Here is a 21,523-nt window from a genome sequence, read left to right on the forward strand (position 1 = left end):
AATATAAAATACTTCTGTGATTCCCATCAAACACCAACATTTTAAAGACCCTTTTCAGGTCACTTAACAGGCTTTCTTGAGGGGAAACCCTGCAAATCTGATCTTTCCTGGTTTAGAAATAGCCTTCCCATCCTAATTTCTGGTTTAACTTTAGCTTCCCAAATACCCCCACGTAGTTTTGGAGTGTAAAAATTTATAGATCTCCGAGTGTGATCTATTCAGAACTTCCTTTCTATCCATATTGTCAAGAAATTAAGCAAATAGTTTTGTTCACTCATTTCTAGTTTCATTAACCTACACACCTATTATTTATAACTTGTGAATCCAGATCCCAAGACCCTTTGCTTCAAAACTCTACATCGATTTTTGATTACCAAAGGGGAAGTGATCTGTTCTCCAGTCACTATGCACCCTCCAACATTTAGCTGGATTGAAACTCAATTTCTATTTACAAACTATAAGTGCATAAGGTAAAGGAGCAGAGTTAGGCCATTTGGCCCATCAAGTCTGCTCCACCATTTCATCATGGCTGATCCATTTTCCCTCTCAAGCCCCATCTTCTGCCTTCATGCTGTGTCCCTTCATGCCCTGACTAATCAAAAATTTACCCATTGTCTTTAAATATACCCAGTGACTTGGCCTCCAGAGCCTTCCATGGCAACGAATTGCACAGGTTCACCACTTTCTGGCTGAAGAAATTACTCCTCATCTCCGTTATAAAAGGATGCCTCTCTATCCTGAGGCTATGTCCTCTGGTCTTAGACTCCCCTACCATAGGAAACATCCACTCCACATCCACTCTACTGCGGCCTTTCAACATTTGATAGGTTTCAACAAAGTCACCTCTCGTCCTTCTGAATTCCAGTAAGTAGAGGCCAGGAACCATCAAATACTCTTCCTATGACAGGTCTTTCAATCCCAGAATCATTTTTGTGAACCTCCTTTGAACCTATTTTGCTATTGTATTAAATTCTTGAATTGCAGAGGTGTTGAGTATAAACAATGTCTTTGTGTTCACTACTACTTACTAGTACATTTTGAAATTGTACTGTGCTTCTAATGAATACCAAGATTGTCTTTTGGGAATCTACAGAAATGAAAATTGGCATTGCATTAAAATTGAAAAGTGTTTTGTGGCACTCTGATTAATATTTAGTTTCTCCTGTCACCCATTATAAAATTATCATACTGAAATTACTCAATCTCGTCACTGGGTGAAATTGTCATTTTGCTTACTGAGTGACTCTCTAATGGCTTGGCCTTTCAAGTTAATAGAACTCAATATTTAAAATATATCCCACTCTAAATTCTTTTGAAATAATTAATTACCTATTCCACCAAAACATGCTTCAATTTGTTCTGTGAATTATTATTTGCAAATCTTTTGCTTTCATTAATAAGTTCTTGCAAAAATCTGGAATTAAAATTGTTATTTAATTTTCCAGAATAAATTATGCTTTTCATATAGTTGAACTAAATGGGATATTTTTTAGACCTGAATAATTCTTGCTTTTGGAAATAAAGGCAGGGGATATATCTTGAAAAGGTGGGGCTTACAATACAGCTCATGTACTTATAAACAGAGTATATATGAGAGAGTAATTGAGAATGGGAGGATATCCAGAGATTTCACACCTTCTTTAACTATTCTATAAATTTTGATCACATTAAACTGGCAGATTGGCACAGTGTCTTTCTTCAATGCAATTTCAGTTAATATATCAGAATGAATCTCACAAGTTTTGAAGTCTCTAATTATCGTCTGTTTATCCAATGTGTTATGTTGACTGTTGGAGTAGTCTCTAATTATTGTCTGTTTTCTTCTCTTTTGTTAATTAGAAAATGTAAACATACTAATTTCTAGCAGCTGTTAGACTTAATTAGACTTCTCAAATTAAAAGCAAATGAGTTTTGTTTTGGTGGCACTTGTTATTACCTGTGTTTCAGTGATGGTAATTAGAATGTATGCAGCCAATGTGATTGAAAGGAAGTGCATCCAAGCATGCAAATAATATAACCATTATTTGTTGGGTTTCATTGAACACAAGAAAATGAGGTCCAAATCCTGATTAACCCTCTTGACACTGCAACATCAGAAATTCATTATTAACCCATAATCTCCATGTCTGCATCACTTTACCTACTGCTTTGTTTTTCACTGCATTTTGCATTTCTAACCCTTTTCTCTGAGAAATTTGAGATTCCCTTTGCTGTACTGTAAGACTGGGCCCCCTAAACCCCAGAATCATTTGTGGGCAGCCATGAAAATCCCTGCATAATTTCTACCATCAAATACCCAATAGGTGCAGTATTCACATTGTGAATTCTCAATTTTGAAAGCTATGAAGAATGCATTAATAATATCTATTAACATTTCTCATAGAATAATGAGCAATTGTGGAATTATAATCCTGAAATGTTTGAGAGCGGCAATATACCATGCAAATATAAATTGAATTTCATTCTGTTAATGGAAATCACTGACCTTGATTTTATTTTCACTTCTGCACCACTCGAATACTTCATAATAACATAGAAGGAGACTATCAAGCTTTGATGGCTCTCTGAGCAATTTCACTTCCTGATAATCCATTCTGTCACACGTACCCATTACCATCCAGATGGTTTCTTTACCAAACCTTAATTAATTAAACTAATAACTTGCTGCTATGTGGGATGTAACTGTACTCGAACAGCCACATTCCATGCATGCACCATTGAGCATGGATTGCTGGATGTGAAACAGCCACAGTGCACGCCACTGCCCATCGTGCAACTGTGTCCCCATTGTTTCTCGATAGAGCAGTCTCCTGAAGCAGACACTGTAGGCGCACACCGTTTCATAAACTAAACAGTTACCCAACATGTCCACCCACCATGTGCTCCATCTGAAGAAGAGTCTGCGTTTGCCACATTGACCTCCATAGCCACCACAGAGCTGAAGTGGAAGGATTCAATCTCAAACCTGAGGAACTACCTGACAAGAAGATTGTTGTTGAGCCATTTAATATGTGGTTTTCCTCCGATGTTATTTTAAGCATTGATTTTGTAACTTGGCTTTTGATGGTTTCATATAACTAGATTTATAATGTTGTGATGTCTAATCCTTTACCCAAAAAAATTAAAATATTTTCTCAAAAATATTATAATTTCTAAAAATTCTTTAAAATAACATATTACATCATAATTAATTTTAAAATATTCTTTGTACCAGGAATTCAGTGGCTGAAGTGGTTGATCTGAAAGGTTTGACTGTATTTTATTTTAAACCAGGGAAATCCTTAAACTAAAAGTACTCCAAGCATTATTTTGAAATTCAATATTTTGGCTCAGTACTTAAGTTGAAGTGGTGATATACATTTAAGGAGTAATGGTGTTTGATAATATAGGGAAAAGCTTAGAAGCCTTGGTTTTTCTGTCAGAGTTTAGCCATTTCAGGTTTACTATTTTTGAGGGTCTCTGTTTTTATCCTCTTTTTGCACTACTTATTTATTTGAATTATATACATATGTATTATTGTAAATTATAGTTTTATTATGTATTGCACTGTGCTGCAAAACAACAAATTTCACAACATATTTCAGAGATATTAAACCTGATTCTGATGCTGAATCTGATTCAAAGATTCAAGTACATTTATTATCAAAGTGTGTATGCAGTGTACAACCCTGAGATTCGTCTTCCCACAGACAGCCACGGAACAAAGAAAATAGCAACAGAAAAAGTAGCGAAAAGCACACAATATAAAATGGAAAGAGCCCAAGAATATTCAATTCAGATCAGTGTTCATCATCTGCAGGCTATTACGATTCAAAATTGGCCGAAATAGCACAAAAAACAGGAGCGGCTAGAAACTAGAATCACATCATAATGGGAACTACAATCAAATGCATTCTTTTCTAGAGGTGCTCCCCTTCAGACCACTAAACTTATTTGAAGAATTTGCCTTCAATCTTTCAAGTGGTGGGAAGGCCTTTACTTACTGTGAGTAATGCATTGGGAGAATGAAATCCTGTCTTCTAAGAATCCATTATAGTTGATATGTTTTTAATCCTTCATTTATCCTGCTTTATCCCTTCCTTCAGATTGTCTTGTTTTGTAAATGATGCTATGAACTTATCACTCATATCTGCCAATTTGATATATCATTGAGAATATTCTGACATATAATGACAATATTATTAACCCAAACTGAAGCTCTTCACCTTAGGCAAGGTGTATTTGCTATTTAATTGTTTAGTTATACAAAGTTTGATAGTGAAACTCTTGAATTATGTTTATTGGATTTGTTAGAAAACATAATCCCTGAAGCTGTCTTTGATACTATTCTGAAATAAAAACAAATGCTGGAAGCACTCAGCAGTCCGGGTGGTAAATGTGGAAATAGGAGCAGAATTAATGGTTTGGTACTGGGAAGAAATTGTTCTTACAAGAATCTTCTTCTGTTTATTTTGTTTTGTTTTAATCAATATTTCATATTAGAGCTTGATATTGGAGTGTCATATTTATACATGTTTCTTTGTACCTTTGAATATTAATAACCACACCATTGCAAATCAGCAAGATTGACATTCATTTATTTCTCTTAATTATGCAGTGAAGTTCCCTTGAAATCTTTCGAATTGAAAATAAGTGTTGGGATTGCGCTCTGCGCTACACACGGCTGCAGCATATGAAGTCTGTCAAATATTGCAATGGCACCGATAGCATCAAGAGTGTATTCTGAGCTTGCTGTAGATATGTCTTGCAGACGAGGCAGGTTTTCCAGGCACATTGCTCTGGCGGGCCAGATTTTGTGGTCTGGACTTCCAGTTAGTTTCATGTCTATGGAAAAAGAAATCCTCTGTGCCTTTTGAATCGAGGTCTCTGTGTGATCATTTGGGTCAATGTGTGATGTTCTTTGATTCTGCCTGTTGCCGCTTTAAATGCAATTTTCCTTATTAGAGTAAGTTGGGACCATGTGTACCAATATCCAAATCTGCTTTCTAATTCTTCTATCATCTTTCCAGAGCTATTTTTTCAGGTTCGGACTCTGAATCATGTTTATTATCACTAATGTATGTTGTGAAATTTGTTATTTTGTGGCAACAGTACAGTGCAATGCATAAAAATTACTGTAAGATGTAATAAATAATATACCACATGTAATACCCTGGTTCACATCTTTATGCTGCAGGTATTTCATTTAGCAGTTCTGTAAGAGCTGTCTGATCTGTTTTCAGCCTGTTTGGGTTATTGCTGAAGATGAGGGTTGATGTGGAATGTGTGCCATCCAATTAGTGGGAGGCTTTCTTGGTGAAGGACAAGGTTGGGCTTGGAGCTTTTGTTCGAGAGGAGATAATGAGAGAAGACACTGGGGAGGACTGGTTGTAGCATACGATCCAGTGGGAGACCTGTTTGTTCGAGATGGATTGCAAGTGACGTTCGGAAGGTGGCTTGTGCTTTCACGTTGACCGAGGACCTAGCAGGAGTGACAGAAGTTCAAGATGAGCTCCAACTTGTGCGCATTTGACTGTTTAATTAGAATGGGCCCTTTTCTTTTTGTTATTCTTTACTAATCCTTCAGTTAAGATTCATAAATATAATTCCTTTAATTGTATGCAGTGTACTGTCTGTTACTTTGTGGCATTAATTTGTAACAGGATAGCAAATGACACAGCATCCATGTAAACTGAGGTTTGGGGTGGGATCAAGTTTGGCGGGGCCAGAGGTTGTCTTCCCTAGACCTACACAGCCAGGGAAACTGGGGTGGTTTCACTTACAATTTTATTGTAACTTGTATATTAGTGCAAAAGAGAAAGAACTAGTGCTTATGGGTTTACGGACAGCTCAGAAATCTGATGAATTGAATGGTGGAGGGGAAGAAGCCTGTACCTGAAACATTGAATGTGTGTCTTCTGGCTCCTGTACCTCCTCCCTAATGGTAGCAATGTGAAAATGGCATATCCTAGTTGACGAGAGTCCTTCATGATGGATGCAGCCTTCTTGAGGCATGACCATTTGAAGATGTCCTTGATGGTGGGGAAGCTGGTGCCTATGATGAGCTAGCAGAGTTTACAACCCTCTGCAGCATTTTCCGAATGTGCTTATTGGTGCCTCAGTGCCAGACAGTGATACATCCATCCAGATGTGCTGTGCTCTCTCTGGTAAAAATGTAGAAATTTACCAATGTCTTTGGTGACATAGTACGTTTCCTCAAACTCCAAACTACATAGTTATGTTGGGCCTGGGATAAATCTTTAGAGAAGTTGACATTCAGAAACTTGAAGCTGCTCAACCACTTCTACTGTTGACCCCTTAATGTGGACTGGGTTGTGTACCCTTGACTTCCCCTTTCTGAAGTCCACAATCGATTCCTTTGTCTTACTGATACTGATTGCAAGTTTGTTGTTGCAATACCAGTCAATCTGCTGATCTGTCTCACTCTTGTACTTGTACGCCTCCTCGACACAATCTGAGATTCTGTTAACAACAGTTTATTTTGGACTTGCATTAAAGAAGCTGAAGGAACTGATGTAGACTTCAGGAGAGGAAAACCAGAGGTCCTTGAACCAATCCTCATTGGAGTATCAATGGTGGAGAGGGTTAGCAACATTAACTTTCTGGGTGTTACTATTTCAGAGGACCTGTCCTAGACGCAGCACCTGGGTGCAATTGCAAAGAAAGCACGGCAGTGCCTCTATTTCCTTAGGAGTCTGTGGAGAATCAGCATGACATTGAAAACACTGACAAACTTCTAGAGACGTGTAGTGGAGAGTATATTGATTGGCTGCATCTCAGCCTAGTATGGAAACATCAAATGCTTTTGGATGGAAAATCCTACAAAACGTAGTGGGTTTGGCCCAGGGTAAAGCCCTCCTAACCATTGAGCACATCTGCATGAAACACTATCATAGGAAAGCAACCTTCATCAGCAGAGATCCCTACCACCAAGGCCATGCTCTTTTCTCTCTGCTGCCTTCAGGTAGAAGGTACAAGAGCCTCAGGACTCGCACCGCCAGGTTCAAGAATAACCATCAGGCTCTTGAACCAAAGGAAATAATAACACTCAGCTGCTCATCCATTGAGATGTTCCCACAAACCACAGTTTCACTGAAGGACCCTTTTTCTCATTATCTCATGTTCTTGTTATTTATTGCTACTTATTTATATTTTCATTTGCACTGTTTGTTGTCTTTTACACTCTAGTTGATCTTTCATGGATCCTGTTATAGATAGTCTTCTGTAGATTTCCTGAGTATGCCCACAGCAAACTGAATCTTGGTTGTTTATGGTGACAAATATGTACTTTCAACTTTGAATTATTATTACATTAGGTTTTAGTAAAAATATTCTGATTTTAAAAAATAATGAGGTAAGGATTTATCTTTTTATTCAATATTGGGTCGTCCATTCGAATAAAATGAATCATATTGTTTACATCAGCCTTCATGATGTAAAGTTGAGGGACCAAATGCAAGTTGCATGTGCTAATATTTTGTGACTGTATGTACTATCTTTACGTACTGTGTGTGACTGTGCACTGTGTTTTGCACCTTGGCCTTGTAGGAACACTGCTTTGTTTAGCTGTATACCTGTGTATGGTTGAATGACAGTTGAACTTCAGCTTCAACTTGAATTTGAAGGTGATGAACTCAGTGGTGAATGCTGGGCAGAGGGAGATCAGATGTACTGGCATCTGATATTCAGCTTGTCTCTGATTTCTGAGCTTCAATATACAGATACAGAAGTCTGGGACAAAATGATCCATGAGGAGAAAAGGTTTGCTTAGTGATTGGTTGGGTATTAGACCCAGATGAGTAGTTCATTTCTACGTAAGTGTTTGGTTTATTTTCAAACTTGGGTTCTACTACAGAGCAGTGGTACAGATGTACAACAGGTAGAAAACCTTAGCAGTTGATGATGGCTTTTAAAAATTCTGCCATATAAATAGTTGGATAATATTTTATTTTGCAGCTTGTTGCTTGCTGGCAGTATGAGCAATTGTTTGTACAGCAATGAAACCTAATCAGCCAAGGTGTCACAATTTCAAGTTATGCCTTCCAGAAACCAAGATGCTAAATGCTCGAGAGGGTTAGCTAAATCTGACTCACATAAATCTGTTAATATTGATGAGCTCTGTATGAAACTTAGATTGATTGTTGCTGTAATCTTTGACAATGTAGGTTAATTGGAAAAAATTAAAGCTATAGATGTGTTTTACTGTTGACTTCTTTCTATTTCTGAATCATGAAAATTGCTCTTAAGAAATGGTTTAATTTTTCTGATCTTAAGGAAGTGAAATTTGGCATGTAATTATTTTTAAAAGATTCTAGTCCAAATCAAATTGAGTCCAATTTTCCATCTGCTGTCTTAAGATCTAAAATGAATGAGATTTGAATTTAAATTATTTAATCAAATTAGATATATGTTTATTAAACACAATACAATTTTCCATCAGATCAAGTTAATGAACAGATGTTTTTCAATTTTTTTCCCTTTGTGGTGGTAATTTGATATTTTTTGCTCTGCTCTGAATATTTAAACTTAATGCTTAATTGGCTGCAATTAAAGTAAGATGCAAAGTATCGGTAGTTACTAATTGTTGCTGAATGTGAATGTATCAATAGTTAAATTGTTGAACATTTATGAAGATAGTGGGTTTGAGGGATGGTTGCCTTTGAAGTATCTTAAATATATTGAAGTGTTGTAAAGAGTGCGGAAGCACTTATTCCCATGTTTCTAATCATATCTATGAGTCCTGATACTGACTGCAACAATGGGAACTGGGTCAGAAGGGAAATGGGTACAGATTCAAACTTCTGATTCCTTATTTCCCCTGCACCCCCCCCCCCGTTCTACTTCCAACTTTTCCTATCATTACCCTGCCTTAACTATTCTGCTACTGCACCTCTTGTCCTGTTTTTGTTTCTTTCAGACTTGATTATTCCACTAAATTCCCAATTCCCATCTATCATCTACCCATCAACTTGACCTGAGGTAATCCATGTCACCCACATCTTCCTCACCTCTTCTCAGTGACTGATCCCTTATTCTGAGAATTTGACATGTGCATGCCCTGGTCAGGATAAACAACATCCCAATAACCTTAACAAAATTGTAAGTTCTAGTGTATATATGTATTGTTTATGTAATCCTGTTAGTTGTAGATACAATTGAGCCCTACCACTGATATTTCCCATGGAATCATTGCCTCCAGTAAAATTTGATCTGGCTTAAAGAGTCTATCCCAAAGGAAATCATGAGTAACCTGTCTTCAGGAGCTTCTTATTTTCATTAGTTACTAATTTTCATTAGCTTTTCAGTTACATATGATGGCTGTTTGAGAACATAAGTGATAATTAAGCTAGATGCTGGACTAAGAAGCTGCTAGGTATTTGAGGCAATGGGTAGGTTGCATTTAAGGTATTTATAGGCTGATAATGTTGAACTAATGTTTCAGCTTTCAAATAAGTAGAGCTTCTCATAATTTTTGAGAGAATCTTTGTGAATCTTTGAGAATTTTAGCATTGTCCTAAGTTTAGACCATAAATTAAAACAGGGAAGAAGAAAATGTACTACAGCTAGAGGAATTGTTTGACAAATGTTGCTCCAACAATTAAGTTCAAAAAGTCCTTTGGTGCCATTCATCTAAGGCATTTGGATAATCATAGGGCAAAATAACATTGCTGGAATTGATTGATAATGTCTAATAAATCCCTGGGAGGCTTGAAGACATGGTTTCATTTGACTGGAGAACAATGTACAGATTTGTGCAAAGGTATTATGTGTATGTGTGTATACATATATATTATGTGTGTATATGTGCCTAAGACTTTTGAACAGTACTGTGGTCTTGCAATGTATCATGGGTGAGATTCTTGAGTAAAGGAAGAATTGTACAGGTTGGAGTATGTTGACGATTGGGGAGACAAGTAGTGGATGGTGGACTGTGGAAGGATGATGAGTTAGCCTCTTCTTTAAAAATTTGGGCTCAGATGAATGCTTCCCCCCCCCCCCCACCTCCCACAGTCATACTTAAGCATTGGTTATTGGTGTTTTTCTCCGTGTGTTCACCTCAATAAGGATGAAATGCTGAGGTACTTAAAAATTGATGTGGCACAATCCGTGCATTAAATGATACTGTGTTTCTTTTCTTTTCCCCTGATACTTTCTTTACATAATATGGTGAATACTTGACTGGAAAAGTTCACATACTTGTTTTCTGTCAGTTCCTTGCTGCACTGCACTGCTGAGTCTGGGCTGCTTTTAAAGCAGAGCCCCATTCAGCTGTGAACAGGAAGGTCAAAGGACACCCATTTGCGGAGAATAGAGCTGGGTTTGCTTCCATTTCTGTAAGTTTCAGTGTGAGCTATTAACTTGTAGGATTCACAATATCTAACTGCAGTACTTGGAAGTGACAATGGAATAATTCAGAAAGCTCTTCAGTTGTAGCATCCATTAAAAATAATATGGGTACAGTTATGCTTTGTGTGCAGTATTGAAAATGTGTAGATTAAATTTTTGAGCATTTGTGCAAGTTATTTGCATAATATCAAACGTAAAATCCTCCATAAGCTCCTAGTAAAGTGGAAAAGTAGTAAATTTTTATTCTTTCTATTAAAACAATAGTCCTCGATAAATGGTAATCAAGCGTAGTTTTATTAGTGTAGCTGGAAATGGTTTTATTATCAGAGCTGTGTTCTTGGTGTCATTGATTTCTTCATTTAAGATACTTAAAATAACTGAAACCAAGTTACAGAAAGTTGCATTCAATTGCTTCTTACTTTCATGGCTTACAATGTTTTTTTTTAATATAACTAAATCATTTTTGATTAAAAATAAAAATGTGCTGAAGTAAGGTGGCAATATTTTAAAAGGTGTTCTGCAACTCCAGCCAATTCAGTTCATTCATTTCAATTAGGAAACATCTGAGTACATGAGATACCTCAAAATCTCTGTGTCAGAGCAGTATCCTGACTGTGGTGTAGAGAATGAAAATAGAAAATACTGGAAATACTCAGAAGTTCAAGCCTCATCTGTGGAAAGAGAAATCGAGCCGGTGTTGTATGTTGAAGATCCTTCATTGGAAGTGGGAAAGGGACAAAAGGAGCCTGTTAAGCTGCAGGGAATCTGTGGGAAGGGGACTAACAACTCCTCCGATCTTGATTCTGTCCTGTCTCCCTTTGTCCGGTCCTTTCCATCTACAACCTAACGTGCCCACCATTATTTTAATAACTTGGCGTTAACTGCCTCATCTTCACTATTGATGTTTAGTTTTTTTTATGTACCTCTTCACTCTCACCCTTGACTGGGAAGGTCTTAGAGCCCTCCATTGGAACAAAGATCCATCAGGCTACCCTCCACCAAATTCCAGATTTTCTACAAATTGAAAGGATAACCATCAGCATTAAGGTGGGCCCTAGCCACGCATGTCTTTTCATTGTCTGTTTTGAACATCTCATGTTCCAAATCGACTCTGTCGCCACTCACTGCACCTTTCTCCACTATGTCAACAACTGCACTGCTGCTGCCTCCTGCACTTGTGTGGAACTAGTCAATTTTTTTAACTTTTGCATGAATTTCCACCCTCCCTCAAATTCACTTGGCCCATTTTTTGTCATCCCCCTCCCTTTTCTGGAGCTCTCTGTCGCCATCTCAGGAGACAGAATCTATTGGCGTTCATTATAAAACCACTAACTCCCACAACTACCTCAGCTAGACTTCCTTCCACCTCAATTCTTGAAAGGAAGCCATCCCCTTTATCCATCTCTGCCACATTTGTTCTCAAGCTGAGGCTTTTGTTTCCAAGAAATGTTCTGCTTTTTCAATAAATCTGGCTTCCTCTTTATTGTGGTTGATGGAGCGCTCTCTTGCATTTCCTCCTTTTTCCAGAGAAATTGTATCTTCTCCCATTCCCTCCACCCCCTCACTCGGATAGAACAAAGATAGAACTTGCTTGGTTTTTAATCCTCATCCTATAAGCCTCTGCAGCTGAATAACATTGTTTATTACTTCTGCTTGTTGCAAAAGGAGCACACAAACATCTTCCCCAGCCTTTCCTGCTTTCTGCTGGGACCCCTCTCTCCATAACTCCTTGGTTTTGTTCATCCCTCCCCCTTCCCAGGTAATTTTGTCTGCAACAGTATGAGCCTATCATTACTCTGCCTTAGCTATTCTGCTGCAGCACCGCTTGCCCAATTTCTGTCCTGCACCTCCTCCCTCACCACTACCTCAACAACTGCCCCAAGTCCAGCAAATATACACCAGTACCTCCTCCAAACTTGTCTACTGCACTCAGTGCTCTTGATGTGTCCTCCAAAACAATCACAAGGCTACACGCAGACTAGGTGACTTATACAATACATCTCCACTTTGACTGAAAGAGCCATTTTGAGATCTGTTGCATGACTTTTCAACTTCTCCACCATCTTCCCATTCCCACTCTGACTTGTTTGTCCCAGGCCTTCTGCATCCCCAGGGCGAGATCAAATGCGAACTAGAATAATACCTTATATATTGCCTACAGTCTAATGGATTTTCCAATTTCAGATAACCCACATTTCCTTTGCTCCCGTCATTTGCCAAGTCAAAAGAGGTGACAAATCAGCATGTAGGAGAGAGACTGAAAATCTGGCTGAATGGTGCCCCAGTGACAACCTCTCACTCAACATCAGCAAGACCAAGGAGCTGATTATTGACTTAATGAGAAAGAAAACAAAGATTTGTGAATCAGTCCTCTTTGGGGATCAGAGGTGGAGAGGATCAGCAACTTAAGTTTCCTCAGTGTTATCATTTCAGAGGATCAGTCCTGGGCCCAGCACTTGTGCCATTATGAAAAAAGCACAGCAGTACCTCCTGTCTCTTAAAAGCTTGTGAAAATTCTAAGAACACCAACACCAATGCCCTCAAACAGAAAATCCAACAAAATGTAGTGAGTAAAACCCAGTCCATCATGAGTAAAGCCCTCCCCATCACTGAGCACTTATACATGGTGTGGCGTCACAGGAAAGCAGCATCTATCATCAAGGATCCCCATTAGCCAGGCCATGTTGTCTTCTCACTGCTGCCATCAGGAAGAAGGTAGAGGAGCCTCAGTACTCACACCGCTAGGTTCAGGAAAAGTTATTACTCCTCAACCAGTCAGCTTTCAAATCAGGGGATACTTCACTTACCCCATCACTGAATTGTTCCCACAACCCATGGACTCAGGTTCAAGGATGTGTCATGTCATGTTCTCAATTTTTTTTCCCATTTTTTAATATTTGCACAGTTTTGTTGTCTTTTTCACATTGGTTGTTTGTCTTGTTGGATGAAATCTTTTATGGACTGTATTTTGTTTCTCGTATAACTGTGAAGGTCTGCAAGGAAATGAATCTCAAGGTTGTAAAGCGAAAGAGAGGGCATACAAGGAAGCCAGAGCTAGTGGGAAGGTAGAGGATTGGGACGCTTTTAAACACTTGCAGAAGAAAACTAAGAAAGTCATTAGGAAGGAAAGGATGAATTCTGAAAGGAAGCTGGTGACTAATATCAGAGAAGATACTAAAAGCTTCTTAAAGTATATAAAGGGTAAAAGAGAGTCAAGGGTAGATTTAGGACCAATATAAAATAATGCTAGAGATATTGTAATGAGAGCTGAAGAGTTGGCAGTGGAACTGAATATGTATTTTGCATCAGTCTTCATTGTGGAAGACATCTGTAATATTCCAGACATTCAAGAGTGTCAAGGAAGTGAAGTTTGTACAGTGAAAATTACGACGGAGAAGGTGCTTAGGAAGCTTAATAGCCTGAGGGTGGATAAATCTCCTGGACCCTTGGGTTCTGAAGGAAGTAGGTGGAGAGATTGTAGAAGCATTAACAATGATCTTTCAAGAACTCATAGATTCTGGCATTGTACCAGATGACTGGAAAATTGCAAATGCTACTCCGCTATTTAAGAAGGGTGGGAGGCAGCAGATAGGAAACTATTGACCTGTTAGCCTGACATCAGTGATTGGGAAGTTGTTGGAATCGATTGTTAGGGACGAGATTACAGAGTACCTGGAGGCACATGACAAGATAGGCCAAACCCAGCATGGTTTCCTGAGAGGAAATCTTTGTGTCTTTTTTTTTCTGGAAGAGAAAGAATGAGGGTAGAGGTGTGGGAAATGGATGAAAAGTGATTAAAAGCTTTGTTAACAATGTCAGAGGGTAAGCTATGATTCAAGAAGCGGGAAGGTATTTTTGGGGCTCATTTGCAGTGCTGGGAACTCCACAAATCTGCTCCAATACAAGGGTCACTGTTGGCAGAGATAGACCGTTCATCAGCTACATTGTGTCCACAAAAAGAAGAAAAAAATTCAATTGATCCAGTCACCACCTCAATGGTCTGTTCTCAGTCATCAGCTAAATAACAGAAGGTATCACTAACTGTGATGATGGTAGCACTATTGTACGGCTCCCTCATTGAAGTTTAGTTTGGCTTTTTCCAGGACCAGCTGGCATGTATGAAGTGTGGATGACAAGGTGAGCTGGTGGTGACATCAGGCAGCAAATGAGTAAATGTGGGATCAAGGAGCACTAGAAAAATTGAAATCCAGGATAATTTTTGGCGAAAGATCTTTCTAGACCGGATCATGACCAGCACAATTGAATTGTTGAAATCTAAGCATCTCATTTTTAGGGCATCCTTTCAGGATTTGGTCTGTTAAGGAACATTCTTTCATTTTAAGGTCATAAGTAGGGTCACTTGTTCATATTTTCTCAGTGCTTCGATCCATTCAGAACCTCCAGATACTGAATCAGGCTGAAATCATGAGCAAGATATCGAAGACATTCTAATGTGAGCTGATAACTGGCATATAACATTCACATACACAAATGCTTAGGTTGTAGCGGTGTGCTACATGCAGCGCTAAAATAACGACATGGAGTCGGTAAACTGCAGTTAAAGAAGATTTTATTCGAACTTCGTGGCCTCGCTTTAAAGCCTCCCTGATCCCACCCTCCCCGGGCGCGGATGCTGTAGGGGGCACGTATTCACAGTCCCGCGTGAGCTTTTCCCGTTGTTGGTGAAGCAGACCTGGCGCCCTTTTGGGACTGGCCTTTATGCCGGCACGCTGGCTATTTGTGAGCCGGTTCGAGTGCGCTAGGAAGTGGGTCGCCACATAACCCCCCCCCCCCCCCAGAACCGGCGATACACCCCCCAACGTCCACAGTCTGGGCCAGACCCTGTTTGGGAGGTCGGCCTCTGCACCGCAGTGCCGGGAACTCGACCGGTTGCGCCACGTCCACATGGGCCGGTTTGAGTCGGTCCACCGTGAAAACCTCCTCTCTCCCCCCAATGTCCAGCACGAACGTGGACCCATTGTTCCTGAGCACTGTAAACGGCCCCTCGTAGGGCCGTTGCAGCGGTGGCCGATGCCCGCCCCTTCGTACATACACAAACTTACAGTTCTGCATGTCTTTGGGTACGCAGGTCGGGTTCTACCCATGCTGCGAAGTGGGTACGGGGGCCAGGTTGCCGAGCCTCTCGCGTAGTCTGCCCAGGACTGCTGCGGGTTCTTCCTCTTGCCCCCTTGGGGCTGGTATGAACTCCCCGGGGACGACCAGGGGTGCGCTGTACACCAACTCGGCCGACGAGGTGTGCAGATAGTCTTTGGGTGCCGTGCGGATGCTGAGTAGGACCCAGGGAAGCTCGTCCACCCAGTTGGCTCCTCGCAGGCGGGCCGTGAGAGCTGACTTCAGGTGACGGTGGAAAAGCTCCACCAGGCCGTTCGACTGTGGGTGGTAGGCAGTTGTGTGATGCAGCTGTGTCCCCAAAAGGCTGGCCATAGCTGACCACAGGCTGGAGGTGAACTGGGCGCCTCTGTCGGAGGTAATGTGGGCCGGTACACCAAAGCGGGACACCCAGGTGGCAATCAATGCCCGGGCATAAGATTCGGAGGTGGTGTCGGTGAGCGGGATCGCCTCTGGCCATCTTGTGAACTGGTCCACGAGAGTCAGAAGGTACCGCACACCATGCGACTCTGGCAAATGGCCCACGATATCCACATGAATGTGGTCGAAATGCCGGTGAGTGGGGTGGAACTGCTGCAGCAGAGCTTTGGTGTGCCGCTGCACCTTGGCCGTCTGGCAGTGCATGCATGTTTTGGCCCATTCACTGACCTGCTTGCGGAGTCCGTGCCAAACGAACCTGCTGGAGACCTTCCGGACGGTTGTCCTGATGGAGGGGTGTGCTAAGTTATGAATGGAGTCGAAAACACGGTGCCGCCAGTTTGCAATGACAACGGAACTGGGTTGGCCGGTGGTGACGTCACAGAGTAGGGTCCTCTCACCTGGGCCTACGGGGAGGTCCTGGAGCTGCAAACCAGAGACTGTGGTTCTGTAACTCTGGATCTCCTTGTCTGCCTGCTGCGCCTCTGCCAGTGCCTCAAAGTCTACCCCTTGGGAAAGGGCATGAATGTTAGGGCGAGAGAGCACGTCCGCCATGACATTGTCCTTACCCGAGATGTGCCGGACGTCCGTTGTGTATTCAGAGATGTAGGACAGGTGGCGTTGCTGGCGGGATGACCAGGGGTCGGATGCTTTCGTAAACGTAAAGGTAAGCGGCTTGTGGACCGTGAACGCGGTGCAGGGCCGACCTTTTAAGAAGTACCTGAAATGCCGGATTGCCAGGTATAGCGCCAACAGTTCCTGGTCTAAAGCACTGTATTTGAGCTCGGGTGGCCGCAGGTGTTTGCTGAAAAACGCCAGGGGTTGCCAGCAACCCGCAATGAGTTGCTCCAGCACCCCACCGACTGCTGTGTTAGATGTGTCCACTGTGAGGGTGGTAGGGACGTCCATTCTGGGGTGCACTAGCATCGCGGCGCTTGCCAAGGCTTTTTTCGTTTTAATGAAAGTGGTGGCGGACTCCTCATCCCAGGTAATGTCCTTGCCCTTACCCGATATCAGGGCGAGCAGGGGGCGCATGATTCGGGCAGCTGAAAGGAGGAAGCGGTGGTAGAAATTTACCATACCCACAAATTCCTGAAGGCCTTTGATTGTGGTGGGCCGGGGGAAATGGTGGACTGCGTCTACCTTAGCGGGCAGAGGGGTTGCCCCGTCTGTAGTGATCCTGTGGCCCAGGAAGTCGATTGTGTTGGGCCCAAACTGGCATTTGGCCGGGTTGATTGTCAGGCCGTATACATTCAATCAGGCGTAGAGTTGACGGAGGTGGGACGGATGCTCCTGACGACTGCTGCTGGCTATGAGGATGCCGTCCAAATAGATGAAAGCAAAGTCCAGGTCGCGTCCCACCGCGTCCATTAACCACTGGAACGTCTGTGCGGCATTCTTCAGGCCGAACGGCATGCAGAGGAACTCGAAAAGGCCGAACGGGGTGATGAGAGCCGTTTTGGGGACATCGTCCGGATGCATCGGGATTTGATGGTATCCTCGGACGAGGTCTACCTTGGAGAAGATCCGTGCGCCGTGCAGGTTTGCTACAAAGTCCTGAATGTGAGGCACAGGGTAGTGGTCCAGTGTTGTAGCCTCGTTCAACCTACGGTAGTCGCCGCACGGTCTCCAGGGGGGAGGCCCATGGACTGTCAGACCGCCATATGATCCCCAATTCCTCCATCCTCTTGAACTCCTCCTTCGCCAGTCGGAGCCTGTCCGGGGGAAGCCGCCGAGCGCGGGCGTGGAGGGGTGGTCCCTGGGTCGGGATGTGTTGCTGTACACTGTGTCGGGGCATGGCTGCCGTGAACTGCGGTGCCAGAACTGATGGGAAATCTGGTGAAGTCGTTGTCGGACAGCGTGATGGAGTCGAGGTTGGGGCTGGCAACTGGGCTGCACCCAGGGAGAACGTCTGAAAGGTCTCGGCGTGTACCAGTCTCTTCCTGGGCAGGTTGACCAGTAGGCTGTGAGACCGCAAAAAATCCGCACCCAGAAGCGGTTGGGCTACGGCGGCCAGTGTAAAGTCCCACGTGAACCGGCTGGAGCCGAACTGTAACTGCACCGTACGGGTGCAGTAGGTCCTTACTGTGCTGCCGTTTGCGGCCCTCAGGGTGGGTCCCGGTGCCCTGTTGCGGGTGTCGTAACTTGTCGGAGGTAAGATGCTGATCTCGGCTCCGGTGTCGACCAAAAAACAGCGTCCTGACCTCTTGTCCCACACATACAGGAGGCTATCCTGATGGCCAGCCGCCGTAGCCATCAGCAGCGGCTGGCCCTGACGCTTCCCGGGAACTTGCTGGGCGGGCGACAGCGGCAGGCTTCTGCGCCCCACCACTGGTGGTAGAAGCACCATTACTCGTTGGGCTCCTCACCCCTGCCTCTGGGGTTAGCGGGCTCTGTGGCTGGGCTGGGTCTGGTTTGCTGCTGGGAGCATGGCCTGTGTGACGGACACCCCACTCACCTTCTTGGCTTTCCACAGCATGTCTGCCTGGGCTGCCACCTTCCGGGGGTCGCTGAAATCCGCGGTGGACAGCAGCAGGCGTATGTCCTCGGGCAGCTGCGCCAGGAATGCCTGCTCAAACATGAGGCAGGGCTTGTGTCCTCCGGCCAGAGACAACATCTCATTCATTAAAGCCGATGGAGGTCTGTCTCCCAAGCCATCCAAGTGCAGTAAACAGGCAGCCCGCTCGCGCCGTGAGAGTCCGAAAGTCCTTATTAGCAGGGCTTTGAATTCCATGTATTTGCCATCCGCTGGGGGAGACTGTATGAACTCCTCAACCTGGGCCGCTGCGTCCTGGTTGAGGGAGCTCACCACGTAGTGTTACGTATCCCGTAACTGGATAACTTACCAGCAAAGATAGAGAGGTCCGTTGAAGTCTGATGTCACTATTTTCAAACGTTTTTATTTATAAAAGGACACAAAAGTAAGGTTAATACAAACATTCAGATAATGCAAGTCGTCAATACTCAATCTAAAGCGCGGGTATAGTAATAATCATCATTAAGAAGTAATCTCGACACAAATTCCAGCCACGAATTCCAATCCCGGAATCTAACGCACGTGGCTTCCTTCAGAATGGCTTCCCGCTGCTGCGGGATCACTCTCTCTTGTCTTCTTGGTGCGTCTGAAGGGGCTGCCCCCCTGAGACTCTCCTTTATACTTCCTCACGGGGTCAATCAGGTTGGGATGATGCAATCTCTCTCTCAACCAGCCCACCTTGCCCGAGGGCTTTTCACGTGGTCTCCATGAGACAATAGTCGCTGTCGTCTTATTCTGCATCCCGGGTGGAACGTGCAATTCGGCACATTTCTCTCTCTCTCTCTCCTACTGGGTCTACTGACCACCCCCCCCCCCCCCGACGGGTGCTCTTGAGATTCTCACAAAGGAGGGGGCTGGGATCATAACAGTAGTAGTAATGTGTGTCCTCTGAGGTTATCTGCCGAATGTGGAATTGGGCTTCTGCTTGCTGGAACCACAGGTGAGGTCACAGCGTCCAGAAGCTTGGCAGTTTCAACGAAACTGCATGAATAGGTGTGGCGTCATTCATCTCTGGTCCAAATATTGTTTGGACCGTCGGGGTCACCCATTGTAGCAGTGTGCTGCACGCAGAGCTAAAATAACGACACGGAGTTGGTAAACTGCAGTTAAAGAAGATTTTATTCAAACTTCACAGCCTTGCTTTAAAGCCTCCCTGATCCCGCCCTCCCCAGGTGTGGATGCTGTAGGGGGCACGTACTCACAGTCCTACATGAGCTTTTCTCTGTTGATGAAGCCGACCTGGCGCCTTGTTGGGACTGGCCTTTGTGCCGGCGTGCTGGCTATTTGTGAGCCAGTTCGAGTGCTAGGAAGTGGGTCGCCACAGGGTGTTGATGGCCTCCAAGAGAAAATCTCACTGATTCTCACGGACAGTTAATGGCATTACTATTCCTCAGCTAGTGTGTCTTTGTTATCAGATACCGGACTGCTGCAGAGGCCTTTTACAAAATATGCTATTGAACACTTGTATATTCATCTGAAATCCAAAGAGAGAGTGCAATCTGGAAAAATGTATATTTTGTGTCTTTGTGGAGGATTATTTCAAAGCTGTGCAGTTGTTTTGTCAAATACACATCCCTGGAGGACCAAGAGATCGTCTTCAACAGATGTTATGTTATTATTAGTGGGTTAGCTCAGATTCTAAAGGCAGTGTAGATGTTTCTACAATATGAATTTCTCAAAAGCAATTCAAATAACCCATTCCAGTTGAAGAAAGAGGATACAATTATGGAGGGAAATGAGCAATTGGCATTTGAGGCTGAGACACTTCACCAGGACACCTCACTTTGACCTTCTTCTGCTCCCATGTATTATGATTGTATTTCCCACCTATCTTGTGTCTGTGTACAATAAAGACCACTGCACATCTGACGTCATTGACGTGTATAAATGAGAGAATTTGGCATTGGTACAACCTTGAATATCTGGAAAAACTGACAGTTTCACAAATTGTACTGAATAGTTCTTAGTCTGTTTATTTGATAGGCCTTTTACCAGGTGAATTACAACAATATTTTTTTCTGTTGCAGCTTTCTCTCAGTGCTGCCAGCCATGTTGTGCTCTATAAAGCAGTTTCCATAAGATGTGTGATGATGTTGCTGGCTGATGGTTTTGGGGCTGCCCTTTAAGATGTTGGAGCTGTCTGAGTGATTTCCAGCCCCTATGTTGGCCGTTAGACAACATTAGCATGCATCAAAGAAGTCAGCCACTATTCCTTTCACATATGAAGTGTCTCATACCAGATTGGACTGCTAACGCTGTCCACATTCAGATCAATATTCTGTTTCTTTTTTGTAGACTTCTTTATCAGAATTATCTACTCTGTTTCCTTTGGTGACTTTTGTCAACAAATTACAAAATATTGGACAATGTTAAATAGATAAGATAGATCTGAAATTTGATACCCAGCTTTGCAGTTGACCTTGCAGAAAACAGAGATGGCAGTAATGAGTTGGGAAGGATAGGAGTGATGGTCTGGAAAGAATTATAACTATTATTGAATTCTTGGCTCGATTGTCATTGCCATTCAGTTATTTCAACTGGAAAGTATATGTCAGTGCTCTGGATTATAACAGCTGCATCCCTTGAATCCATCTCTTGGTCAAATAACCTCCTGTGAAATTACCATCACTTGGGTATTGTATCAAGAAATGTGAAATAAGTGAATGCTGGTGACACTTCATTGTCTAGATCAGTGGTTCCCAACCTTTTCTATGCCCCACGCCCCTAGGAAATATTTGATTAATGTTCACACCCCCTACAAAAGTAATATCACATTTGAAGATGAAGGTCTAATTTCTAATTTTTGAACCACAAATTGAACCACATAGAATACTGCGGGTGAACAAATTGAACTTAAAAAAAAAGCTTTTAATTCAGTGCATAAAATGCAGATATAAACTGAGCAATTAGATTCTAATTTATTCAGAAAAATTGTAAACAGTAAAATCAATCCCAATTGTGAACATAAAATTCAATGACTTCTTTGCTTCTGCTTCTCATTCATGATTCTGTCAAAACGTGAATCTTCCTTGCTGACTGCGATCCGCAGGTCTGCCTATGGATTCAGGTGATTCCTAGATTTTGTCTTGATTG

General features: G+C 42.6%; 1 protein-coding gene across 5 annotated transcripts in view; it reads left to right on the top strand.

The window, feature by feature from the left end:
• inpp4b (inositol polyphosphate-4-phosphatase type II B) overlaps positions 1–21,523 on the top strand; it is a 786,855-nt gene that overhangs the window by 71,420 nt on the left and 693,912 nt on the right. The gene's annotated exons all lie outside the window — the stretch shown is intronic.

Source organism: Hypanus sabinus, chromosome 3, assembly GCF_030144855.1.
Source record: "Hypanus sabinus isolate sHypSab1 chromosome 3, sHypSab1.hap1, whole genome shotgun sequence".
NCBI classification, from domain to species: domain Eukaryota; kingdom Metazoa; phylum Chordata; class Chondrichthyes; order Myliobatiformes; family Dasyatidae; genus Hypanus; species Hypanus sabinus.